The 22,825-nt window shown below is 40.0% G+C and overlaps 1 protein-coding gene across 1 annotated transcript in view; it reads left to right on the top strand.

Annotated features, from left to right (window-relative positions):
• The window catches only part of LOC143106812 (transmembrane protein 132C), a 239,101-nt gene that overhangs the window by 100,876 nt on the left and 115,400 nt on the right, over nucleotides 1–22,825 (top strand). The gene's annotated exons all lie outside the window — the stretch shown is intronic.

Below are 22,825 nucleotides of genomic sequence, written 5' to 3'. Positions count from 1 at the left end.
AACTAGTTCGAGGTGATTATTATGCCCCCAGAGTTGAGCACTATAGCCGGGTGAATAACTCGTTCTTGTTCTTCTGCCATAGTCTTGTCTAGCAAGACAAGCAGCACTTTCTGTTGAGTGCACCACTGGTGTAACTTTGTTTTGGTTCACAGTTCTCACCAGGTGAGTGAAAGTTAAAATGGTGGTCATTTCAGATGTTTTTTTTTCCAGCACTTCATAAAACTCTCATAGTTTGAGAACTTTAAATTATTTGTAGGATATAACTTCTCCTCAACTTGAGCTGTGTATGCAAAGAGACACATTTTGAATAAAATATACTTTTGGGAGCGCTAAAGTATTTTTATCAGTATTATTTCATTTGAGCTTTCCATGTTGAACTGCATTTTATATTGATATGCCAGCTAACAATGGTATTAGATTGCAATAGATGATTAAATGTAATAGATTAATATTCAACTAAGGTAGACTGCTGTTGTTCACAGCAGTAAACTGTTTACGGTTACTGACATAGTCCGAGCCTCTGGCCCTTTCTTAGAGCCAGGCATAGTGAGCTGGCCCTCTGAAGAAAAAGTTTGGGGACCACTGCTCTAGAATCAGCATTACTTGATTGTATGCCATTGTATTGGTTGGTCTGTTATTCAGGGTAACTGTAAGACTAGCTATAGTCCATTCCTGCATTTGAAGCAGTGATATTTACAATAATTTCTGGTAGCCTAATAATGATGGTGAGGTGAAGGACAACCTTTTCTTTTTTAACATAAATATTTCATCATTATAAAGATAATATAGAAAATCCACAGAAAAATAGCTTACTGGGGAATATCTTGTGTCTTTTCTGCCTGAAGGTTGCTAGGTTGTGTCTTGGTGGACACATCAGGTAACTCATCCTCCAATTTAATCCTGAAAAGGTAGAACTCTTTGAATCTAAAAGTTATAAAAGTAAAATCTTACAAGACCCAAGATGGTCCATTAAGTTATTTTGAGATGATACCATGTCTTGTAAATATTAGATCAGTATGATGAAGGATAGGCTACATGCTAATTAAATATGAAGATATTCAACATTAAGATACATTCGACTCAACATACCGTTTGGCTATGTTGCTGTTCATTGTGGCTGTGGCCTGTGACCTGTAAACATTATGATGACATAAGAGAGCCTACATAATAAGTTATGGAAATATACAGGCAGCAAATACACGTCAGACTAAGCGATCATATAAACAATTCGAGAGTCTTAGGGGATTCCCCAAAAAATTCTAACATCCTATCCTACGCTACGCCCATTTTGAGAAATGTAGGCCTATGCCTATTTTCTTCCGCATTGTGCTCAATCTACCGGTCTGCTAGTTCTGCAAGATTGTAGGCTACCAAAGAATGGCGGAGAAATGTAATCTTTGATTGTACTTTGCCGCCCAGGGCTATTCACCTCTACTGAGTGCAGGCTTCTCACTCTAAGTCAAATGTGAAAGTCCACGACTTTCCCCTGATTTTCACTGACAAAAAAATGAATTTTCATTTCCATGCCTACTATACTGAATCCGTTAAATAAGGCCTTCTATTTCGTCATATTTATCATTGAAATAGCAGAGCAATGCGAGCACAAAAGTAGAAATCTAGACGCACCTTGCGGCAGAGTCTGGCTCGTCAAGTTAGTTGCATGGCGCTGCTTGAAATTGCTTAAAATACCTGACTACGCTTTTAATCGTCCATAACACAAATCGTAAATCTATATTTCACATCATGCTACTTCTTAAAGTGTTGATATCTTCTCTGTTTCCGCTGTGTGATGTGAGCAACGTTCTCTCTTCCTGTTATGGCTACTTCCTCAAACGAAAATGTTTAACCCTTTAGACAGGGTTCCCGCCCTTTCATTACACGAACTGTGGGGTGTACTACGAACCTCGATTAGTGGGTTAGCAAGGTATGTTGCGCTCAAAGCCAGGCTATGCTGTGACACGAAAGTGGATCTGTTTTAGTGTCGCTATATCACCATGGTATCTTATGCTGTCAACCAAACCTGGTCGGAAGGAGGTTATGTGCTAAATTATAGCTCAAATCGTGTAATCTACCGGACACTGACCAATCAATTGTTTTAAAAACGAAGTTATCTCACGTGTAGGATTCTGTCATATATCTTACAGGTGGAACTCCGCCTCTACTAACATTTTTGATCTCGAATGCGCTTTAATAGGGCGGTGCGTGCAAATATCCCACTATGGACGTGCATACCATACAACAACTGATGACAATTGATTTATTTGATGTTATAGGTTAGACACAAAAAATCACCGCAGTGTAGATTAAGCTATCGCTCATGAATGCGGAAGTAATTGTTTTTAAATAGAGGCGGTCTTGTGCGTCTCCACGTTACACGATTGGCCAAAGTCATCCCAACACCGAGAACGCGCACAGATCTGAGCTGAAAGCCTAGTTTGAGAAATATATCACATAACTGCAATCGTAGTATCACTTAACGTATACCCCTGAGTTAAGGCTTTGTCAAGCCTCGATATGTCTACATAGCCTAGATATGTCTAACGTGCTTCGTAGTATACCCCACAGGACAACTGGGGCCTGTACTACGAAGGGAGCTTAACCTACCCAGATGTAACCCAGGGTTACTTTGTTAAACCAGGGTTGACAAAACCTGGTTATCTTAAGTGGTGTTAATCGGTACTACGACGCTGATTATGAAGTTGATTTGTTGAGCCGGGGTTAACCTGTGCGCGTTCACATAAAAGGGGCGGGTTGCAGCGCAAGTCACCACTTTCAATGATGACGCGATCACCTTATTTTACGGATGAGGACTGCACAATTATTATGACAAGTTATGAGGAATTAAAACCCACTCTACGACAAAAATAGGGCATAGGGCTTCTTTAAGGCCCCACCACACGTTTTGTCTCAGACCGAACTGAACAAACTGGTAGCCAGGTATGTAGTGGAGGATATGCTGCCATTATCTACGGTTGAGTCGGACTCATTCAGGGCAAAGTTGCCAAAATACTGGTCAGAGGAGGGGTAGCCCTACCATGTAGAAAGACGTTATCTCATTTTCAGATGTACAGCAAAACATAAAATATAAAAAGATGCCCAATGTACTTGAGGGGCAATACGTATCAGTATCAAAATAGTTCCAAAACATCTATTGTGTTATTTGTATTGATCCACTAAACATAATATCTAGGCTACATACCAGTAGCGTGCGGTGACCATACATTTTGGTAGGGCAGAAAGCCTTGTCTGACTTTTTTTTAATAGCCTATCATTTTGGGCTACATTAAAATTACATATTTTACAGGACTTTGCTGTATGCTTAGCCTAAATCATGTCACAGTCAGAAATGTAAGTGGATTAAAGTTGTAGATCAGTAACCCATCAGTTAAGTTTGCACCGTTCTACTCTTTTGATCCCGTGAGGGAAATTTGGTCTCTGCATTTATCCCAATCCGTGAATTAGTGAACCACACTCAGCACACAGTGAACACACAGTGAGGTGAAGCACACACTAATCCTGGCGCAGTGAGCTGCCTGCAACAACAGCGGCGCTCGGGGAGCAGTGAGGGTTTAGGTGCCTTGCTCAAGGGCACTTCAGCCGTGCTTACTGGTCGGGGTTCGAACCGGCAACCCTCCGGTTACAAGTCCGAAGCGCTAACCAGTAGGCCACGGCTGCCCCTGGCTGCCCATCACGTTAAACCAGCGAAGCATAGCAACGTTGTTGCTATGGGTAAACAAAACATTTATTTGTGTTCTGTCCGGCTTGCTAACTATCTAATATTTTTAAGTAGTTGGGTTTTATAACTGCAACTCAACACAGTTGGGTGTTATGGATAATTGTCTGACCACTTGCTGTAGAACTAGGCTAGGATATCTCATTCTGAATGCAGTAGCCTATGCCATACCTTTGAACACCGTTGCCTTCTCGTTTTTGGTCTGTAAAAAGATGCTATTAAATCCACTAGCTACCAAACCAAGGAAGACACCAGGGTTAGCTAACGTATCTTTTAATTTCAACCTGTCAAATTGTTTTTGTTTTTTTTTAACAGAAACTCAACACGGTATAACAGGTGCAACACTACTCGCCATTTCTGCATCTTGAAGTGAAACGATAGGCCTACTGGTGGAATAATTTGAGCAGTTCTAGAATATGACAATGGGGCAGACTACCTTACGACCATACAGGCATCTTTTAGCGCGGATTGCAATCCTTATTGAAGCCGCCAGGGTTATGCGATAAATATATTGAGGAATGCGATCGCCGAGGTGCCCTGCCCCAACATTGCATGACACATTAAACTCAACGAGAATCGCCACCATCATCCAAAAGTTGATGTCAATAGACCAAAAATAGTTGGAAAGCCTACAGAAACTATAGATAATTAATGTGACAATCACATTACTAAAAGTAGACTTGGAGCAATGATTTACTGAGGAACTATTTTTTGTGGAGGATGCTTCAGGTAGTTCGCTGCCCCACCTGCCCATATGGACCGCACGCTCCTGCTACATACATGACATTTTATTGGAGGCTAGTCTCACTTTGCCCCACAGAAACATTAAAATAGTTTAGATTTGTGTACATGGTTTCTGTTAAAGGAACCGTATGTAAGAAATGTATTTCAATTAATCATAAAATGGCCCTGATATGTCACTAGACACTTATATCACTGACAACAGCAGTCCGGCCTGGATATTGTCATTTAAAAAGTGAAGTTGCAGCCCTCAACTGATGTTGTGTTATGTCATGTTGTGTTGTGTTTTGGCCTGATGCGCCACCCTCCACTTATCTACTAATCACAAAGTCAATAGTGTTTCGGCAACCGGGTTGGCAACCTCGAGTCAGGGGGGAGGGGAGGGGATACACCTCTGTACAGTAATTTGAAAGTGATTGCAGTACCAGTTTTGTCCACAATCTTACATATGGTTTCTTTAATAATGTATTGTATTAAGTGCCCATTTCATTATAATATTCAGATCATAATAATTATCATAAATAATTGAACATGCACATGTATTTTAAGTTCCGTTAAAGAGGGGTGGAGTGGGGTCACATTTGAGCATTTAAAATATTTACTCGAAAGTAACGTAATAGTTACTTTCTGAAGTAACTAGTTACTTTTATTTTATAATTTGTAACTGAGTAACATAGTTACTTTTTGGAAGAACTAGTAACTGCCCAACACTGATTAGGACATGCATAGGTTTACACTTTAAATTCAATCTTTAGTTCCCCCTTCTGGGATCTAATGGTAGAAATAATTCTGTTGAGGTTCTCTATGGTCATGTAAATCATAAATGCAGCATACATACATAAATACAAGTGTACCTGGTCATGTCTTGTGTAGTCCCACCCAGGAAGTTTCCTGGTGGATCCATTGAGCGGTCACTCTTCATGGACACATGACTAGGTGCAGGGGAGACTCCTCTTTTCAATGTAATGCTGAAACAGTAAAACATAATTTAATTGTGAATTGGATGAGTATCTGCATAAAATAATAAAATGAAATATAAAGGGCCAGCCATTTTTCACATAGATTGCTGTTTTTCGAGGTCACCGAGTACTGTCGGTACTAAACAAATCAGTGCTACCTAGTTCGAGGTGATTATTATGCCCCCAGAGTTGAGCACTGTAGCTGCCTGCCTGCTCTAGCTGTTGACTACAGGAACTTGAGCTAGGTTGCACATTTTTTTTTTGTACCAATTGTACTCGAGAAACAGAGATCTATGTGAAGAAATAAGCAGAATTCTCCTTTAACTTCTATTTCTCTGAGATTACATTTATAAATGTAACAAATAATACTATGAGGGACCAAAAGACAATGTGGAAGTACAAAATATATTTTCAATAGAACAGTAAAAATGAATAATGATAAATGATAATGATAAAAAAAATGCTTTTAAATCTTTGTCATATAAGAGTTATACTTGATATATAAATTTATATGTGCTTACTTACATGCAAACGACAACAAAAAGTAAATGCAAAGTGTGCGCTATACAATACACATTTCTAAGAAAAACTATGTGTATCTCCAGAACGAGAATATTTCCATAATTATTATGAAATCATACCTTCACGACTTAACTTGACTGTGTTACTCGGTTTGCTTGTCTGCTGGTTTCACAATATGAATGAAAAAATACTAGTGTGATATGTTTTTACTGGAGTGATTAAGTGTAGCGAAAAACAAACACACACAAGCGTACCTGGTCATGTGTTGTGTAGTCCCACCCAGGAAGTTTCCTGGTGGATCCATTGAGCGGTCACTCTTCATGGACACATGACTTGGTGCAGGGGATGCTCCTCTTTTCAATTTGACTCTAAAACAGTAAAAAGCAACGCAATATAAAAATCCTTCTCTTGCCCCTATCATGCAACATGAACCATATTGTAAATCATAAATGCAGCATGCATACATATACACACAAGCATACCTGGTCATGTCTTGTGTAGTTCCACCCAGGAAGTTTTCTGGTGGATCCATTGAGCGGTCACTCTTCATGGACACATGACTTGGTGCAGGGGAGACTCCTCTTTTCAATGAAATGCTGAAACAGTTAAAAATAATTTAATTGTGAATTGGATGAGTGTATGCATGAAATAATAATGCACATTAAAAAAAGATTATCACCCGGAGAGAAGAATTACTCTTTTCTGATTGGCTGGCGGGGTGGCTTTTAATTCTGAATAACGGGACACCTATGAAGTAGATCTGGTAAAAAAAGTTTAATCGCCGTTCCATATCAATGCTTATGAATGGTAACTATAACAATGATAGTAGGACGACGTGTTTCCTTTGCTTTACAGTGGCAACCGGGTGATAAGCAGAATAACGGCCTTCGAGGTGTGTCCAGTTATACAGATTTAATGGACTCGGGCGGAGGCAACTCCTCCACTGCGCGTCAGGGAGTTCTTTGCCCCTCGCCCGAGTCCATTAATTCCGTATAACAGGACACCTCGGCGGCCGTTACCCCTTGCATAATAAAAGATAAAGGGCCAGCCATTTTTTAGATTAGATTGCTGTTTTTCGAGGTCACTGGCGGTACGAAACAAATCGGTGCCAACTAGTTCGAGGTGATTATTATGCCCCCAGAGTTGAGCACTATAGCCGGGTGAATAACTCGTTCTTGTTCTTCTGCCATAGTCTTGTCTAGCAAGACAAGCAGCACTTTCTGTTGAGTGCACCACTGGTGTAACTTTGTTTTGGTTCACAGTTCTCACCAGGTGAGTGAAAGTTAAAATGGTGGTCATTTCAGATGTTTTTTTTTCCAGCACTTCATAAAACTCTCATAGTTTGAGAACTTTAAATTATTTGTAGGATATAACTTCTCCTCAACTTGAGCTGTGTATGCAAAGAGACACATTTTGAATAAAATATACTTTTGGGAGCGCTAAAGTATTTTTATCAGTATTATTTCATTTGAGCTTTCCATGTTGAACTGCATTTTATATTGATATGCCAGCTAACAATGGTATTAGATTGCAATAGATTATTAAATGTAATAGATTAATATTCAACTAAGGTAGACTGCTGTTGTTCACAGCAGTAAACTGTTTACGGTTACTGACATAGTCCGAGCCTCTGGCCCTTTCTTAGAGCCAGGCATAGTGAGCTGGCCCTCTGAAGAAAAAGTTTGGGGACCACTGCTCTAGAATCAGCATTACTTGATTGTATGCCATATATGTACTTAGGAGACACATTTGCAGCACAACTAATCCAACACGGTCACTGTCACACTGTAATGACACCATTGTATTGGTTGGTCTGTTATTCAGGGTAACTGTAAGACTAGCTATAGTCCATTCCTGCATTTGAAGCAGTGATATTTACAATAATTTCTGGTAGCCTAATAATGATGGTGAGGTGAAGGACAACCTTTTCTTTTTTAACATAAATATTTCATCATTATAAAGATAATATAGAAAATCCACAGAAAAATAGCTTACTGGGGAATATCTTGTGTCTTTTCTGCCTGAAGGTTGCTAGGTTGTGTCTTGGTGGACACATCAGGTAACTCATCCTCCAATTTAATCCTGAAAAGGTAGAACTCTTTGAATCTAAAAGTTATAAAAGTAAAATCTTACAAGACCCAAGATGGTCCATTAAGTTATTTTGAGATGATACCATGTCTTGTAAATATTAGATCAGTATGATGAAGGATAGGCTACATGCTAATTAAATATGAAGATATTCAACATTAAGATACATTCGACTCAACATACCGTTTGGCTATGTTGCTGTTCATTGTGGCTGTGGCCTGTGACCTGTAAACATTATGATGACATAAGAGAGCCTACATAATAAGTTATGAAAATATATACAGGCAGCAAATACACGTCAGACTAAGCGATCATATAAACAATTCGAGAGTCTTAGGGGATTCCCCAAAAATTTCTAACATCCTATCCTACGCTACGCCCATTTTGAGAAATGTAGGCCTATGCCTATTTTCTTCCGCATTGTGCTCAATCTACCGGTCTGCTAGTTCTGCAAGATTGTAGGCTACCAAAGAATGGCGGAGAAATGTAATCTTTGATTGTACTTTGCCGCCCAGGGCTATTCACCTCTACTGAGTGCAGGCTTCTCACTCTAAGTCAAATGTGAAAGTCCACGACTTTCCCCTGATTTTCACTGACAAAAAAATGAATTTTCATTTCCATGCCTACTATACTGAATCCGTTAAATAAGGCCTTCTATTTCGTCATATTTATCATTGAAATAGCAGAGCAATGCGAGCACAAAAGTAGAAATCTAGACGCACCTTGCGGCAGAGTCTGGCTCGTCAAGTTAGTTGCATGGCGCTGCTTGAAATTGCTTAAAATACCTGACTACGCTTTTAATCGTCCATAACACAAATCGTAAATCTATATTTCACATCATGCTACTTCTTAAAGTGTTGATATCTTCTCTGTTTCCGCTGTGTGATGTGAGCAACGTTCTCTCTTCCTGTTATGGCTACTTCCTCAAACGAAAATGTTTAACCCTTTAGACAGGGTTCCCGCCCTTTCATTACACGAACTGTGGGGTGTACTACGAACCTCGATTAGTGGGTTAGCAAGGTATGTTGCGCTCAAAGCCAGGCTATGCTGTGACACGAAAGTGGATCTGTTTTAGTGTCGCTATTAGGCCTGTCAAACTCGATTCCTTTTAAGGATCCGGGTTATTCTGAGTCACTCACTAAACTGATCCGGGTTGAACAAGTCACTTGAGTCACTTGAGTCAGTATTGCTAAATCGCTAAAAAATTCAGTCCTACGTTCAAGCAGTGCAGTGGGGTGCTTCATTTCGTTAAGTGCCTTCTCATGTTGGATGTGGATCCTCCATGATTTGAAACCAGGTTTTTGCAGTACTTGCATTTAGCCTAAGAGTTTTGCTCTCCTGGTCAAAGTGCATCCACACATTGTTCATCTTTTTGGTGCTCATGTTCAGAAACTTTGATCTTATTGACAGAGAGGGTAGCCTATATAAAAATTATTTATTTGTTGTTGTTTTGTTAACAATAGAAAATTTGCCTAGGTCTAATGCTACTCTGCTACAATGTTTATTACCACTACTATACTAATAGTAGGCTAATAGGAATCTATTCTAATAGGTATTACTAGGCAACTAATATTATTAGCCTATTAATCATAGCTATATATATATATATATATATATATATATATATATATATATATATATATATATATATATATATCATGTTAGGTAGCCTAATATAATATAATATAATATAATATAAAATAGCCTAATATAATAGCATCAAAACCTCCACCCACTCACGGGAAAGAAAGCAGTTTGAGCCAGACTGTTTATTTATTGTCTTAACCTAGCCTTTGCAATTGACTTTCAATGTAGACATAGAAGTAGAAATGCCCTGCAGTGAATAAATTATTATTGTTGTTATTATTATTATTATTACTACTACACTACTACTATTCTCATTAGGCCTATTATTATTATCACCTTGACACGAATAGAAACTAGGCTACTTGCTCGTCTACAGATCCACTCATGACAATGTAGCCGGCTGATTCGACTGACTCGCACTCATAACAACATAATGTAACCGGTCCGCCCGACTGATCCAAATGACCCAGGTAGGCTAGCCTACTCAAGCAACTCCATACAGAGCTTGCAATGTTTCGGACTCTCTTCGCGACCTAATTGCATTTTAAAGAAGGCTATACGTGCAGAATATATGTTATTTCAGAAGTGAAAGCATAGCTTTTGTTGTGGATTTTCTTTTAACCTTGACGAGGAGTACTCGCTCCTCTAAAGATCCACTCATGACAACGTAGCCGGCTGATTCGGCTGACTCGCACTCATAACAACAATGTAACCGGCCTGCTTGGCTGATCCGACTAGCCTACTCTCCATACAGAGCTTGCAATGTTTCAGACTGTCTTCGCGACCTAATTGCATTTTAAAGTAGGCTATGCGTGCAGAATATATGTTATTTCAGAAGTGAAAGCATGGCTTTTGTTGTGGATTTTCTTTTAACCTTGACGAGGAGTTACTCGCTCCTCTAAAGATCCACTCATGACAACGTAGCCGGCTGATTCGGCTGACTCGCACTCATAACAACAACGTAACCGGCCCGCTTGGCTGATCCGACTGGCTACTCTCCAGAGCTTGCAATGTTTCGGACTGTCTTCGCGACCTAATTGCATTTTAAAGTAGGCTATGCGTGCAGAACATATGTTATTTCAGAAGTGAAATCATGGCTTTTGTTGTGGATTTGTTTTTCACCTTGACGAGGAGTTACTCTAAAGATCGATCCACTCATGACAACGTAGCCGGCTGATTCGGCTGACTCGCACTCATAACAACCTAACCGGCCCGCCCGGCTGACTCGACTGACCCGGGTAGATAGGCTACTCAAGCAGCTCCATGAGCGTGCAGTTCGGACTGTCTGCACGACCTAATTGCATTTTAATATGCTACATCTATACACGAAATCTAATTATGTCTAGGCTACATGCAGAACATTGAGTGTTATTTCAGAAGTGAAAGAAATGGCTTTTGTTGTGGAATTGCTTTTCACCTCGAGGAGGAGCTACTCGCTCTTGCAGATCCACTCATGACAACGTAGCCGGCTGATTCGACTGACTCGTACTCAACGTAGCCTAACCGGCCGGCTGATCCGACTAACCCGGATTGCTACTCAGCCGCTCCAATCCAATCCCATGGTCTGTGAGTCTGCAATGTTTCCGGCTCTGCGGGAAGTTAACCAGTTATCTCGGACTGCCTGCTCACTCAGTCGCTTGAGTTGATTTGTGGAGTTGTGGTTGCCTACGAAATTGTTACATTTTTGGCAGCTACAATGGCTAGGGCTAGGAGGCTAGCTAATGTTGCAAGAGGTTTGTGTGTGGCGCTGTTTATCGTTTTAGATTGAATTGTAGTAGGACTCAACTGATCCGAGTTAATGATACTAGAGACTTGCGACTCATGGGTTAATTTAAAGATACGGGTGAAAGATCCGAGTGAATCACAACTCAAACAGGCTTAGTCGCTATATCACCATGGTATCTTATGCTGTCAACCAAACCTGGTCGGGAGGAGGTTATGTGCTAAATTATAGCTCAAATCGTGTAATCTACCGGACACTGACCAATCAATTGTTTTAAAAACGAAGTTATCTCACGTGTAGGATTCTGTCATATATCTTACAGGTGGAACTCCGCCTCTACTAACATTTTTGATCTCGAATGCGCTTTAATAGGGCGGTGCGTGCAAATATCCCACTATGGACGTGCATACCATACAACAACTGATGACAATTGATTTATTTGATGTTATAGGTTAGACACAAAAAATCACCGCAGTGTAGATTAAGCTATCGCTCATGAATGCGGAAGTAATTGTTTTTAAATAGAGGCGGTCTTGTGCGTCTCCACGTTACACGATTGGCCAAAGTCATCCCAACACCGAGAACGCGCACAGATCTGAGCTGAAAGCCTAGTTTGAGAAATATATCACATAACTGCAATCGTAGTATCACTTAACGTATACCCCTGAGTTAAGGCTTTGTCAAGCCTCGATATGTCTACATAGATATGTCTAACGTGCTTAGTATAGGGCCTACCCCACAGGACAACTGGGGCCTGTATTATGAAGGGAGCTTAACCTATACCCAGATGTAACCCAGGGTTACTTTGTTAAACCAGGGTTGACAAAACCTGGTTATCTTAAGTGGTGTTAATCGGTACTACGACGCTGATTATGAAGTTGATTTGTTGAGCCGGGGTTAACCTGTGCGCGTTCACACAAAAGGGGCGGGTTGCAGGGCAAGTCACCACTTTCAATGATGACGCGATCACCTTATTTTACGGATGAGGACTGCACAATTATTATGACAAGTTATGAGGAATTAAAACCCACTCTACGACAAAAATCAAATACGTCGGCAGTGAGCAAAGCAAGGCTGTTGGCAAAGTAAAAGGCCTACAGATGCAACCCAATTCAGAAGTGGGCATATAGATTACAGTAATAAGGATAATTGAATGTTTAAGTAGCCCCCATTGACTGATTTAGTGTATGCCTAATCCTGTGAACATTTCAGATGCAACACCATTGCCAAACGCACATGGCAGCATGTGAAAATGAAACACAAAAACATTATTCAGAATAGTAGGTTTATATAGTTATAGCTTGCATTAATATTTCTTAATTATGAAAACATGTAGGCCTAGCTTATAGCCTTCACTTGGCCTCTGTTTTACAGCTAACAAGAAACAGGTGTCTTCGAACACTACTGTAGGAGGAAAGGCACCAGAGTGTTTTACAGTAGCAGAGGAGTTGGCCATCGCAAATAATAGTGGAAGGCCGATTATGGAGGGGGTTGAGGGAGGCATTCGGTCGGATTCTGGTGCTGTGGAAATGTGTAGCCTTTATGTGCAGGGTACTGTAATATGACATTCAATTCAATACGTTTGTAAAAATGGTGATTTTAATTTATTAGGCCTACTATATGTCCGATTTATTCTTGCTCAGATGTTCAGCATACTGTAGGCCTATGTCCGATTTATTTTCGGACATACAGTAGGCTATTCTTGCTCAGATGTTCAGCATCACCAATGGAATACATGAATGTCCACGTACGGGCATTGCTATGAGACGTCTTCCTAGATCATCTGACAAAGATAACGAATTCCCTCGGATGACAATCTATATCTTCATAGAGAATATCGTCCGGGTAGGCTATATATATTTTCTGGCGGTCTCTAAAACCCCTCGCCCTGCGAAGAGAGTCCCTCACGATTTGCGCTCCAATGTCGTATGGATCATCCAGGTACGCCGACATGTCTCGGGAGAAATTGTTAGTGGAGGGGTGGTACTTATAAAGGGTGTGGTTAATAGTGGGGTACGAATTGTATTTCCGTAGGATTTTTTTGCTAAAATTGATTTTTTTGTTTTATTTGCTTTATTTGGGGTCCTACTGTTGAAAAATGACGGGGTGCAAATTTTCTGACCCCGTTTTGCCCCCCCTCTGGGGGGCGCTTTCTCACCTTGGCCAGGATACTGACCACACACTACATTTACTAATAATGATCACATTTTCACAATCTTGGTGTCAATTTAGGGGTTATTGAGGATGCTGAGTCCATTTATGACAGTTTCATTGTGATCAGAAGTTGTTATGACTCTTTTTTTGCAGTAATAAAGGCAAATCCAATGGGGCAAAGTCGCCAAACAGTAAGTGAGCTCATATCTTGGGAACACTTTGATGTATGTTAACGAAACTTGGTCACATGACAACTGACCCCCTCCCAAGGGTACACAACAAATTTGGTGTAATTCGGCCACTGGGGGCACTATAATTAGCGAACCTGCGTTTAGGGGTTACAGTATATCATGATGACGTAGGGTTAGCAAAAAAAATCCAATGGCTAGTCATAGTCTTCATACTCATATTAAGGATCATTGCAAATTTTCCCCACTCATTATAAACAATTGGCCATTTTGGATTTTCCTTAAAGAGAAACTAAATCATCAACAGTCACAACTTTATTTGGCCCCCTCATTGCTGCTTGCCAATTTTTGTCAAAGATAACTATTTCAACACAAGATATATGTGTTTTAATTCTGTCTAATTACACAAAGCTGAGAATCACATTGCTAAGATACAGACAGAAGATACAAGAAGACAAATTTATCAAATGATGCCATTTGTAATGGATGCCAGCTAAAAATCGGTATATAAAAATCGATGAAAATCAATATCGGATGAAGAAAATATGATATTTTTTTGTAAACAACTTCAGTGTGACAAGCAGTATGACACATAAATCCCCCAGAAATGTTTTGTGGGCGTCAGCAAAAAGACCTGGGTTGATGCCTACATGAAACTTGATGATGATGATCCTGTCATCAGTTGCTTTAAGAAGCTTGGTGAAGGTCCATTGCCATCTAATCTCATCAATGGTCAACTTCCCCAACAAGTCAGAGGTCTAGAGCAGTTTGTCTGCAGTGTCTATAGGTCAACTGGTCACACAACCCTACCAGAACTGAGGTGGGAGCTATTTCGGATCAGGAACTTGGAGGGAGAAATGTTACCTCCGACACGAGCTGCCTTGTTGCCTCATATCCTTTGTGCCAATTACATTGCCATGCGTGATAAATCCTACATTTCAAACTGATCAGTTCTTCCTCAGATTGAAGAAAATGGTTGGACTCTCCAAGAAGGAGTTTATGTTCCTGTGACATGTCTTACACTCCCTGCCCCTAGAACTGTGATAGAGTTGACAAAATGTGTGTGTAAAACCCAGTGCAAAACACTCAGGTGCACTTGTCACAGACATGGAATTCCCTGTACTCCTCTTTGCAAATGCTTTGCTGGTGACTATGAAAATGCGACCAAGCATACTACAAATGAGGATGATGCTGATGAATGATCGATTTATGTAGAAGTGTTATTTCTAAAGTGTTTTATTTCCTGTTCATGTTTATGCAACTTTACATTAATAATTTGTTAATTTATCAATTAGTTCATCAATTAGTTCAGTACTTAGTTAATGTACACTGCCATTGCAGTAGAGCTACAGTACATTTTGTATTAGTTTTATTTCAAAGATGTTAAATGATTGATTGCTTTATTAGCTATTGTAAAGGAAAATATCAGATTGTTCACCAGATTGTTAAAAAACACACAAAACAACAACAACAAAAAAAAAAGTATCTAAACACATACTGTATCTGCTCACTGAGACCTTTAGTCTCTAACTCTTTCTAAAGGCGCTATATCTAACAAAGTTATTATTATTATTATTACTATTATTATTATTATCTAAATTACTCTTCAAGTTTATACTGTGTATTAACTTCTTGAATGCACATAACTTAGAGTGTATATAATCAATTTGACCAAAAAATATGATAAAATACCCTAGAAAAGCCTAGACCACTACCAACAAATGAGACATAACAATTTCTGATCACAATGAAACTGTCATAAATGGACTCAGCACCCTCAATAACCCCTAAATTGACACCAAGATTGTGAAAATGTGATCATTATTAGTAGATATATGTGTGCAGTCATTATCCTGGCCAAGGTGAGAAAGCGCCCCCCAGAGGAGGGGCAAAACGGGGTCAGAAAATTTGCACCCCATCATTTTTCAACAGTAGAACCCCAAATAAAGCAGATAAAACAAAAAAATCAATTTTAGCAAAAAAATCCTACGGGACCATTATTTCATGACAATTCGTACCCCACTATAACGGAAACCTCGGGTTAACCAAGAACATAACCTGGTCGGAGCAGGTTTGAGATGCAGCGTAAATTGCCATGGCAGCATACCTTGGTTAAAACCTATCCACCTTTCGTAGTACGGGTTAATCGGGAAGTTACGCCACACGTGATCAAGTTACTCTCGAAGTTACCCAGATAAGCCAGAAACCCCGCTTCGTAGTACAGGCCCCTGCTTTGTAGCAACCCATTAAGTTGGTAAACAGCTCTCTTCGGAAATGGAAGCTGTAAAGGAGTGCGCCCGAGCGGAGGGTGGGTCAGACTGAAGGATGTACAAATGCTGCGTTGTAGTCAAAAGGCTTTTCTTTTATTATTATTTTTTGTTAGGCTGCCGGCAGGTTAATACAAAAACAAAACAATGATGACAAACAAGCACTTAGTCAAAATAAGAAATAAACACAGGGACGATGCCCACGCATAACTAGGCCTACCTCTGAGGTCCTTTGACATGACCTCTCGCTACAGAGGAGTCTCTCGTCTGAGCTAAACAGCCCCCATTTAACCCACAGGTCTCAACCATGTAACGATATAAATCAATTAACACATAGGCAGTGGCGTAACTATTAGTAGGGGGGCCTATGTGTCTAATTTGGGGGCCTGTGGGATTCGCATGTTAATTTTTGGAGACTATTATATCTTTGTTCTAGGTGTTCTTAAGAGTAAAAAAAAACATGTCTCCATTTTTTTTGAAGGTTTTGAAGGACCCAAATCAAAGGTCAAATTCAGAAAAGGTCAAATATGGTGTTTTGTCCATAAACCTCACATTGCTGGTATTATAGCATAGGGTTTGGTGCCTACAAGGTGTGCAAAAGTGGGCCACATAAACAATACAACATTATAAAACATTTTTAGGCTGATGATCTCTTTAACAAGAAATTGTGCCTAAAATTCTCGAAATTGTCCGCTAAAAAAATAATACTTCAATATCAATACAATCAATTCATGCCTATTAGTGTTCTTGAGTGTAGGCCTAGCCTGCTCTGTCAGTTCTTGTCTACACAGAGCACAAAGTGCAGAGATCTCTGTTAAATCAAGTTTAATAGACTTAATAGACTTTTACATAGTACCAGCTGAAGTCTGTAAGGCCTTCCGTAGCTTATGTAAGTGTGATGAAAAGAAAGGGTAAAGGATCAGATAGACAAACAGACAGGTGTGTGTGTGTGTGTGTGTGTAAGAGAGAGAAAGAGAAAGTGAGACACTACCAGCATGGATGTATTATGAACTTTCAGGCCCCTGGGCCCAGATGTATTAAGGGCCACCCACTAATTGTTGCAGGGGAAATTTTAAAAAATTTATTTGATGTGATTTCCTATATTCTGGTGCATTTTGGGGATGGCCAATACTTTAATTCAATCAGATTCATAGCCTATATGTTGATATGATGTGTTGATATTGAGGCAATGATTCCATGCAATGGCTTGGGCCCCCTGACTCCTTGTCTCCCCTGGGCTTGGGCCCGGTAGGCCCATGCAGTAATCCATCCCTGACTACCATTGACAGTTGGCTGATGATAGCTGGCAGTGATAGAATTTAGAATATAGAATAACCTGAAGCACATAGTGCTCTGTTCTTCATTGTTGGTGATATTAGTGACCTTCTATCCTTCTACATTTGAGCAAGCACATTTTCATAGTCCATGGTGGCACAGTCTAGTTAGGTTATATTCTGAGGTGTGTCTTTCTGTTAGTCAGGTGATGGCACACATATTCTAAAAGAAACAGATTTTGGGCTATGTATCCAGTGGCAGATATGTGTGTACTGGTGAATGAACCATCACTAGAGACATACGCCAAATTTCTTGTTTTTGTCCATGAGAGAGTATAGAGATGGGGATCACAGATCAGCCAACGATTACATTGTTACAGTGCAGTTATCTTACAAGAGAACAAAGCAGTTTGGCACAGGAACTGCTACAAATCCACCTGTAACAGTGAGCATCTGCAGCATGCTAAGATTCGCTACTAGAAATCATGTGAAGCAGGCAAGACTCAGTGTCTTCAGAAAAGACGTGGTAGACCATCTTATGAACCTGCAGCAACACCTGCAACTGCATCAAGTCCATCTTTGTACACTTGTTCAGCAGCAGCTGCTGCCAGCATAGATAAGTGCTTCTTCTGTCAGAAGCAGACAAAAGAGCTTCTTCATGAGGTGTCCTCTTTCAATGCAGGCAAACAACCAAGAACTATAAGTAATATTTTGAAGTCAATGACTTTTAACAGGTAGCCAGTGTAAAGATGCTAGGATGGGGAAAATATGTTCATATTTTTTGTGTGTGTGAGCAGCTGCATTTTGAATAAACGGTTAGCTCTTTAGACAGGTATTATTACAACCAGCATAATAGCATTGCAATAGCATTGCAATAGTCTATCCTTGAGATGACAAAACATTAATTTCTTGGCATCTGGTAAGGAGAAGGACTTCCTTATCTTTGAAATGTTCCTTAAATGGTAAAATTAAGTTTTGGTGATCTGTTTTATGTGATTACTTAGTGCTAGGTCCTGGTCAATTATAACTCCCAGGTTTTTAACACTTGTGGATGAGGTCAGTGTAAGATCACTATATGTAGCCTGTGATGTGGATAGGATATCCCTCATCTTTTTGAACCTAAAACCATCACTTCTGTTTTATCTGAGTTCACAAGCAGGAAATTATTCGTCATCCATGTATTTATAGCTCTTATACATGTGTCAAGTTTGGCTAACGGGGTTAATTCATCAGGTTTTATGGAGAGTTATAGTTATGTATCATCTGCTAAACAACAGGGGCCCCAGTACTGAGCCTTGAGGCACTCCATATTTTACCATAATCTGGGTAGATGGTTTATTATGGACCTGTACAAATTGTTGACGGTTAGGAAGGTATGATCTAAACCTCTTAGTCTTTGATGCCTATCAAATTTTCAAGCCTAAGTAGTATGTCATGGTCTATGCTGTCAAAGGCAGCGCTGAGGTCCAGGAGGACCAGTATAGATACAAGGCTAGGTTTTTTGAGGGAGAGCTTAATAACAGATGTCTTAAACGACTGTGGTACATGTGTGGTCAAAATTAATCCAAGACAACTGGTGTGAGACTGCAGCTTTATTCACGACGCCGGGAGCATGTTACACACATGAAATGTCAAAGTAACAAGCCCACACATCTGTGGGTGAAGCCAATTCTTATACCTTACCCCACACCCATGGAAACTCACAAGTTGTCACCCTCCATAACAGAGATAAGAAATGTTTACAAACCCCCATCCTGAGGGTTACCCACAGTGAAATGTTTACAACCCCCCATCCTAGTTGGAACATTCAATGAGAAAAGTAAAAATTATCCCACACATGCCCTGACAGAATTATTTATAATCTAGAGCAAAACATTATCCAGGAAGGGGAGACCAGTCTTAAGAAGGTGAGTACAAATAGGGTTTAGTAGACTAGTTGTAGATTTTGATGAGGACATTGTGGAGGTGAGATCTAATATGTTGTGTATATGTAAATTAATTAAATGTTGTTTGAGGTCTCATCTGTGATTCAGTGATTTTGCTATCTTTCAGCAATGGAGTATGTGTATTTGGTGAAACTGATTGGTTATTGATCTATCTCTAATTGTTTGACATACAATCATAATACTGACATACAATCATACTGTTGAAAATAATAAAATAACTGTTTTGTGAACTTTATTCAACATAGCCAGTGATTTAGGCAATATTTATGGTGTTAATTATAGTGAAATATACAATTTCACAAAAATAGGGTTAAAACAGGTTAAAAAAAATGGAGACATCATTTTTCTCCATGTTCAATGACCTCTAAAGACAGTCCAACCACTCTCCAAAAATTAACATTTCAATCCCACAGAAACCACATAGGCCCCCTGACTATATAGTAGGTGCAGCAAGTGCAGTCGCACCAGGGCCCGTGACCTCCCGGGGGCCCGTCGCTACCCCCGCCCTGCCTCCTTTTTTTTTTTTTTTTAGAACTTTAAAATGTTAGAGCACGGAGAGTGAAGCGTCACTTTGACGATCTATCGGAAGATGAGCGCTTAACCGATGCAGAGAGATACTTCAAAGTGCAGGTATTTAATGCAACTCTGGAAATCATAATCAGTCAGCTCTCCCAAAGATTTGGAAGTATGCGGGAAACTTGTCATGTGTTTGAGTCTTTACGTATGACCCTTCAACTCGCAGGTGATGATGAACTGCTTGAAAAGGCAAGACGTTTGTCCGACCATTATAGCAGGGACATTGCACCGACATTCCCAACACAACTCCTCTCATTCAGGTCTTGCTTTAAAGCAGAGATTTCACAGAAGTCATCTATTTTTCAACTTGCCAAAATGCTGGTGGTAGATTATGACAGTGTAACATCCACATTCGGGGAAGTGTGTACTCATGTTTCTGACATTGCCTGTGACTGTGGCAACAGCTAAGCGATCTATTTCCAAACTCAAACTTATTAAGACCTATACCTAAGGAGCAGCATGGGGCAGGAGAGGCTCCGTGGGTTAGCTATCCTGTCCATTGAAAATACGAGAGCCAGAGCATTAAATATTGGGAACATCGTTGACGATTTTGCACCACGAAAGGCTCATAAGATGGCCTTCTTCTAATGGCCTAATTCACGCATATTGGGGGTTGTATGCATATGAATGATTTTATTTGGTTTCTGGACGGTTAAATAAGTTAGGCTACATTAAGTTTTGTGTCTGCGCAGTGCGAATTTATAAGCAAGCAATCTACGCTTGCAGTTTCAGCAGTGGGGTATACTACGAAGCACGTTAGACATATCTAGGCTATGTAGACATATCGAGGCTTGACAAAGCCTTGACTCAAGGGTATACGTTAAGTGATACTACGATTGCAGTTATGTGATATATTTCTCAAACTAGGCTTTCAGCTCAGATCTGTGCGCGTTCTCGGTGTTGGGATGACTTTGGCCAATCGTGTAACGTGGAGACGCACAAGACCGCCTCTATTTAAAAACAATTACTTCCGCATTCATGAGCGATAGCTTAATCTACACTGCGGTGATTTTTTGTGTCTAACCTATAACATCAAATAAATCAATTGTCATCAGTTGTTGTATGGTATGCACGTCCATAGTGGGATATTTGCACGCACAGCACTATTAAAGCGCATTCGAGATCCAAAATGTTAGTAGAGGCGGAGCTCCACCTGTAAGATATATGACAGAATCCTACACGTGAGATAACTTCGTTTTTAAGACAATTGATTGGTCAGTGTGCGGTAGATTACACGATTTGAGCTATAACTTAGCACATAACCTCCTCCCGACCAGGTTTGGGGCCTGTACTACGAAGGGAGCTTAACCTACCCAGATGTAACCCAGGGTTACTTTGTTAAACCGGGGTTGACAAAACCTGGTTATCTTTAGTGGTGTTAATCGGTACTACGACGCTGATTATGAAGTTGATTTGTTGAGCCGGGGTTAACCTCATTGGAGTTTGTGCGCGTTCACATAAAAGGGGCGGGTTGCAGCGCAAATCACCACTTTCAGTGATGACGCATTCACCTTATTTTACAGATGAGGAATGCGCAATTATTATGACAAGTTATGAGGAATTAAAACCCACTTTACGACAAAAATCAAATACGTCGGCAGTGAACAAAGCAAGGCAAGGCTGTTGGCAACGTATTGCAGATCGGGTAGCCTAAATGCCTAAAAGTAAAGTTTTATGTCCACATGTTCTTCAAATACGGAGGATTAATAGCTTGCGGAATGTATTTAATGAGTTTAAATAATTAAATTGCTTATTTATTTTGAGTTCATAGAAATGCCAACAGATGCAACATAATTTAGAAGTGGGCATATAGATTACAGTAATAAGGATAATTGAATGTTTAAGTAGCCCCATTGACTGATTTAGTGTATGCCTAATCCTGTGAACATTTCAGATGCAACACCATTGCCAAACGCACATGGCAGCAGGTGAAAATGAAACACAAACAAACACATTATTCAGAATAGTGGTTTATATAGCAACAGCCCACATTATGCGGCCACTCCAGCGAGACGAGTAAATAAATGTATTTTAAATCTTTCATCGCAATAGGCTATTTTCTATGATATTTCCTACTGTTAAGCCCAAATCGCGATTTCCATTTATTTTGTGCAGTTAATTAGGCTATTTAATCGCTATGCTGTTTTCATGAACATTACATGAATCCACTTCATTCATTGTTTTAAAATATCGTTGCTTCTAGCCTATACCCACGAGTGGTTCGGACCGTTTGTCAGTTTTACTTGCGCAGGGGCACATAGGCCTACACATTGAATGAGCACTCATAGCCTACCACTACCATCTAATGTCATGCCTCTATATTTTATGAATCAAGATGTATCTATTGATCAGGAAATTATTTAGTTTATTTTTCTTTCGGTCCGCAGTTATTGGACAGGCTCTCCTAATACGAGTTTCCTGGGGGCCTGTGTCGCTAGATGCCACTAGATAAACCACTAGAATAGTGGTTTATATAGTTATAGCTTGCATTCATATTTCTTAATTATGAAAACATGTAGGCCTATGCTTATAGCCTTCACTTGGCCTCTGTTTTACAGCTAACAAGAAAAAGGTGTCTTTGAACACTACTGTAAGGCACCAGAGTGTTTTACAGTAGCAGAGGAGTTGGCCATCGCAAATAATAGTGGAAGGCCGATTATGGAGGGGGTTGAGGGAGGCATTCGGTCGGATTCTGGTGCTGTGAAAATGTGTAGCCTTTATGTGCAGGGTACAGTAATATGACATTCAATTCAATACGTTTGTAAAAATGGTGATTTTAATTTATTAGGCCTACTATATGTCCGATTTATTCTTGCTCAGATGTTCAGCATACTGTAGGCCTATGTCCGATTTATTTTCGGACATACAGTAGGCTATTCTTGCTCAGATGTTCAGCATCACCAATGGAATACATGAATGTCCACGTACGGGCATTGCTATGAGACGTCTTCCTAGATCATCTGACAAAGATAACGAATTCCCTCGGATGACAATCTATATCTTCATAGAGAATATCGTCCGGGTAGGCTATATATATTTTCTGGCGGTCTCTAAAACCCCTCGCCCT

Source organism: Alosa pseudoharengus, unplaced genomic scaffold (genome assembly GCF_046254945.1).
Source record: "Alosa pseudoharengus isolate Yale_2024_CS ecotype anadromous, Long Island Sound unplaced genomic scaffold, YU_APseudo_1.1 YU_APseudo_1.1_scf_6, whole genome shotgun sequence".
Classification (NCBI taxonomy): Eukaryota; Metazoa; Chordata; class Actinopteri; order Clupeiformes; family Clupeidae; genus Alosa; species Alosa pseudoharengus.
Note: the sequence above shows the minus strand (reverse complement) of the source record. Positions and strands in the feature narration are given on the sequence as shown.